The 6,000-nt window shown below is 48.2% G+C and overlaps 1 protein-coding gene across 1 annotated transcript in view; it reads right to left on the bottom strand.

Moving 5' to 3' along the window:
- Positions 1-6,000, bottom strand: part of HDAC4 (histone deacetylase 4) — a 340,220-nt gene that overhangs the window by 206,576 nt on the left and 127,644 nt on the right. The gene's annotated exons all lie outside the window — the stretch shown is intronic.

Genomic DNA, 6,000 nt, shown 5'->3' with positions numbered 1-6,000 from the left:
AAGTAGACTTTAATAAAGGTACTGATTCTCAGCTTTGATGGCATATCACTCCTATGTTTTTCGACCATAATGCAATTAAGCTAATAAAAAAAGAAAAGAACTAGGAAGCTCCTGCATGTTTCAAAACCTTACAAATACACTTATAAATGACCTATAAGCCACAGAAGAAATTGAATAATAATAAAAATAGCACTCATAAAAAAATTTCTGTGAAGTAGCTAAAGCCATGCTTAGAGGAAAAGGCCTAAAAATGCACATAACAGGATTCCATTTGAAGGGTTTAGGAAAGAACAGAAATAAAACAATGTAAAAGGAAGTGATAAAGAACAGAAATTAGTGAAATAGAAAAGAGATATAAACAAGATTAACAAAACCAAAAACTGATTCTTCAAAAAGATTAATGCAATCAAAAGATCTCTGGTGAGAGAGAATGATAAAAAAAAGATTTTTGCTTGTCACACTGGGAAAAGGGGGATTCCACTGGCATCTAGTGGGCAGTCATCAGGGATGCTGACAGACATCCTACAGTGCACATGATAGCCCTCACAATGAGCAGTGACCTGGCCCAAAACATCAGTAGTTGGTTACCAAGGTTAAAAAACCTTGCTACAGATACTGCAGATAGTAAAAAGATAAACAGGAGGATCTTATAAAAATCCTTATGAAAACATTGATAAAATAGAAAAATTACTAGAAAAATACAACTTACCAAAACCGACATAAGAAGAAACAGTAGATCAGTAACTGTTAAAGAAATATAATCTGTAATTTAAATCTGCCCCACAAAGGAAACTCCAGACACAGATGGCTCCAATGGAAAGTTCTATCAAGCTTTCAGTTAAGAAATCACTCCAGTTTTACACAAGGTCGTCCAGAGAACATTAAAGATGAAATAGTCCTCAACTTGTTCATGAGACAGCATTCACTGATATTAAAAATTGGCAAGAGAATTAAAAGAAAAATAATTACAAGCCAAATTCTTTCATTACCACAAAAAGCACAAATCAAAATACTAGCAAACTGAATGCAAGAACATATAGAAAGTATACTAGATCTTGGTCAATGTGAATTCATTTGGAAATGAGAGTAGGGTTTAACATTTAAAAAAAAAATCATTCAGTATAATTTACCACATTAACAAAATAAAGAAGAAAATTCATAAATCCAAATAAAGACAAAAGAGCATTTGATAACATTCATCATACATTCATGGAGGGAAAAAAAAAAAAACTCATAGGAAACTAGGAACAGAAAGCCACAAGCTTGATTTGATAAGGGCACTTCTTACAAAAACAAACAAAACACAGACCTTTAGCAAACATCTTAGTCATCAGTCGTATAGTGGAAATTTTCTCTTTAAGATCCAGAGCCACACAAGAATACCCACTATTCAAATTGTACCACTTCTCCAAGCCAACACACTAAGGCCGAAAAAAGAAAGATACAAGGAATAGAAAAGAAAAACAAAGCTGTCATCGTTTGCACTCGGCATGTAGAAATCTAAAACAATCTACAGAAAGTACCAGAATTAATGAGTAAATCCACCAAGGTCAGTACAAGATCAATACATAGAAATCTACTGTGTTTCTATTACCAGCAACAAACAGTAAAAAAAAAAAAGTACAAAAAGATACGTGTATAATAGCATCAAAAAGCATCAAATACCTAGGAAAAAAAAATCTAACAAAAGATGTGGAAGACCTCTGTGCACAAAATGCGGAGGCATGACTGGAGGAAATGGAGGCCCTAACTGAGTGGAGGCCACCCTCTGGCCCTGGGCCACCTCGTCCCGGCTCAGAGGTTTACCACGGGATCACCTCAACCCTTGGCCTTTTCCCTCCTTCCCTCTTCATTTACAACTCTTGCCAGAGTAATCTTTCTAAAACAACAGCTTTGAAGCCCTTTCGAATGTGACCCACCATACATGCATTTCCACACAACTCCATGGCTATCAGTGAACCAACAGGTTTACAGAACAACTTACCCTTCTTAGGTACAATTAGATATCTCTTATTCTATTTAATTTCAAGGTCGTCATGGCCCACACATGACTTCACGAGCCATGACTGGGTGCCCATGAGCTTGCTCTTTCATCCTGTAGCACCGCAGAGGCCAGGCCCCCCCTCCTGCGTACAGATCCTGGGATGCTCCCGCCCCACCCTCTAAAGAGCCTATTTGTCTGCTGTCTTTTATGGAAACTTTCATTGTGGTGATTCATGTGTTGACGTGTTCTAACCATACCACACACCTGTGTACAAAGCCCTATTCTGCTGCATTATCCATGGTGTACCTCACAGCTGGCACCCAATAAAGGGAGAAGTAGAGCTTAAATAGGGACCGTGGATCTGAGACACGTGGGTCATTTGCATAGACCCAGTGGATCAGGATCCAAACCCTACACCCACCCGCATTCAGAGGTTATGCCAATGCAGCAGCAGCCAGTACACCCTGGGCACCCCAAGTGCTCAATGAAACCGATCACTCCTTCAGGCCCTAAGGAGGCTGGAAGGGGTCAGAGACTTCAGAGGGCAGGGGCACACTGCAGGGGTGTGATAAACATCTGCTCCAGTCAATATCTGAGCTGATGCCCCTCCCACCAGAGCCTGTAGGACAACTTGTATCCCAGTCCAAGATCATAGCCTACAAGTGGGAAATACGGCCTTGGAGAGAGGGAGGGGGGAGAAGGGAAGGGAGATGTGAAAAATTAACTACAGAGCAGGTGTGTGATGACCATTTGAAGAAGACTGGCTCTAATGGTGAAGCCCAGTGCTCAGGGTAGGGATTGGGAGTGGGGGATGCTAAAGACTTAAGGAGCCAAATGACAATGCCCCGTGCCTCCCTCACCCCAGTGCTGTCATCATTTCTACCTCCATGCCAGGGCACTGCCTCTGCAGGCTGAGACATTCAGTTCAGTGAAGTTCAGCTCAAAGACCAAGATGGGGGTGCCCTGTCCAACAGAAGTCCCCTGCCGACAGCATCTCCAGGCCTGTCCATGGCACCTGGTGGCAGGTCTTTCACACACACACCACATGCACGTGCCGCAGCATCCCGTCGTGGGTAAGAGCATGGATACCTGCACCGGACGTGAGATCCAAATCAGGCTCCCCCACTTACCAGCTGCCAGATCTCCAGCAAATTTTATGTGTCCCAATTTCTTCATCATAAAATGGGAGGACAGCACTCGGATCTCACTGTGTTGTGAGCATTAACAAGTCATACAAAGAGCGCATCTGGAACAGGGTCCACATGTCGTCCACTGGATGTGCCAGGTCTCTGTTATCCTCCTTCATAGAACAGAACGCCCAGACTGGCCTGCTGTTCTCAGCTCTCACCCCTCTGACACCCCCAACACCAAAGCCAGAGCTGCCTCTGTAAAACACCTGTCAGAGCAGGCTACTCTGGCAAGACACAGACTTTCATGGCTCCGAGGCACTGGTGGGCAGGTGAGGCCTGGGACCACCTGCCCTGCTCCTGCTGCCCACCCAGCCAGAGTGCTCAGGTCTCCCTGCCCACTGTGCTCTCACATCCAGCCCCCCATAGGGTGCAACCTCCACCTAGGGTCTCAGCCCTGCCTCCCCTTCCCATGGAGGGCAGGAAGGCAGCTGCCACCCCACTGTCCACACAGCTCTGTCTTTGCTGAGATGGGGACCATCACCTTGAACCTGAGAAGCATGCACGGAAGCCCCATCCAATCAGCAGACACATGGAAAGCCCCAGTGCAGCACTAAGGTTCCAGGTGGACCCTGTGTTCCTGACTCCTGCACGTGTGTCTTGGGGGATGTGGGGCTAAGGCTAAGGCTGGAATCCTGTTAACATCGCCAACTGTAGTGCTCTTAATCCTGTTCATGACGCCAATTGTAAAGCTAGGCGACCACGCTGGTTGTCAGGCTCTTTTACCTGCTGGTAATCCTGCACCAACTGGGCTGAATGTCGAGCTAAGGCTGGGTCTGGAGCCCACAGACCCCTCAAGCCCATTCACAGACTGGGTCACAAACCCTTCACATGCCAGGCTGGTTCACCAGACCCCTTACACACAGGTCTATGATCTAGGTAACCGACAAAAAGGTCCTTGGAAGCCGCCAGTTGGAAAGCATGGCCCTGCAGGGCGGACACCCCAGGTAGTAAATGCCAGCCAAGGTGGTGGCGCTGCACAGGCGCACTTACTCTACACCCCCCCCCCCCCCCCCCCCCCAATGTTTACTGAACCACCCCCAACTGGCCCTGAGGTGAGGGGAGCCTGATTAAATTATTCTATTTTCCCAACGGGGGACAAGGTTGGGGGACAATGAGATTAATACCAGTTATCCCACTCTAAAAAGGCAAATAGGAAAACAAGAAATGTGCAGGTGAGACAGTTACTGACAAACTCTATACTCATTGTAGGAACTAAATTCACTCTTGAGCATACAGCAAGGCCGACAAGGGAGGAAGTGGTCTTCAGACGAGAAACCTGAAGGCATAAAGAATCACTGCCCAGACAGCCGTGTGGACGCTGAGCCAGAGCATCACTGTCACTGCTACTGCTGCCGCTGGCCCAGCCCAGCTCAGGAGACTGCACTCAGCAGGGCAGAAGGCCCTGGGGCTTTCTGCTGGTGCCCAGCTGTGGAACATCCTGAGACAGCGTGACGAAACACTTTTCAACTATTACCCAAAACGGACACATTGTTAGCCCGCCAGGGACCATGCAGACATCCCCCATGGGTCACAACAGGAGACTGGGTCCACGCACAGGGAGCCTCCTGATCCTTCCCACAACCTGGGCCAGTGAGGACGCAGGCCAGACGTCTCTCTCCTTCCTGAGGAAAACCAGGGGTTCATGTCCTATGAGGGGGCTAGTGAGACAGTGGCTCTGGCCGGGGGTGCTGGCAGCCACCCTCAGAGGGCAACATCTCCAGCTCAGACCCACCAGAACCCTCCCTCCCTCCCTAACAGCAACAGGGTCCACAGCCCAGGGCTCCTCCACCTTGCCTACCCTGCACATTCTGCTGCTGGCCTCTCCCAGGGCAAGTGAGGGTCCAGTAAAGCATGTGTGCAGAGGGGCTTTGGGTCACTGCGTGCCCTGAAGGCGCTGAGCAGATGAGTCCCCCACGTGAGGTCCCACCTTCCCCTGAAGGCCTCACACACAGAGGCCCAAAGCCAGTGTCCAGGAGGCCAGGGTGCAGAGGCCACCCTATCCTGTATCACCCGAGAGGCACACCCCTCAAGAGTTCAGCTGGCCACAGCAACAGTGTGCTGCTCACGCTCACCCCAAATCCAAGGAGGAAATGTGCCCACTCACAGCCATGCGCAGGGCTTCCATGTGGCCTTTTAGAAGCCAGTATTTCCTGCTGTGGTGTCTCCTTGGGGGAATCCTGAGTTTCCATGATGTGAGATAAAAGTTTAGTGGTATTACAAAAACCTTGGCTTAATATCAGAGGCCACAATAACACACTTTAGAAACAGAGTAGCAATTTTGGTCTCTGAGGAATTATAAATGGATGGGATATATTTTCCTTGAGATTTTAAAAATAATTAGGGAGGAAGAAGACAGAGAGAAGCTCTTGTGAAGGCAGAGATTAAAATTGAATTAGAAGTGGATCAAGATCTTCTCAGATCACCCTCCCCTTTGCCTGACCAAGTCAGAGATGAGGTAATGCCACTATCGTGCGACACTCACCTCCGCCCACTCTGAAGAGCCCAGAGCCAGGCAGCACAGCCTGTCCTTGCTGTGTGGCCACAGTCAGCATCCCAGGCTCTGAGGTCCCAGACACCAGGCCAGAGTGTGTGACCACTGGGAGAGCAGGTGGCCAGTGCCCACTAGTGCAGGGAATACGGGCAGTGGCACTTCACTGGTGACACCAAAATCTGGCGGACAGACTCTGAGGCCTGCCCTAAAACACTGAGGCCCATTCCAGAGTCCATCCAGTCTTCCTCCAGCCAGTGCCCCAGTGGGCAGGACAGCGTGAGGCTCTAGGGAGCAGACTCTCACCAGAAGGTCAGCGCACCTCTGGGACAGCCTGG

Source organism: Galeopterus variegatus, unplaced genomic scaffold, assembly GCF_000696425.1.
Source record: "Galeopterus variegatus unplaced genomic scaffold, G_variegatus-3.0.2 Scaffold1002, whole genome shotgun sequence".
Taxonomy (NCBI): Eukaryota; Metazoa; Chordata; class Mammalia; order Dermoptera; family Cynocephalidae; genus Galeopterus; species Galeopterus variegatus.
Note: the sequence above shows the minus strand (reverse complement) of the source record. Positions and strands in the feature narration are given on the sequence as shown.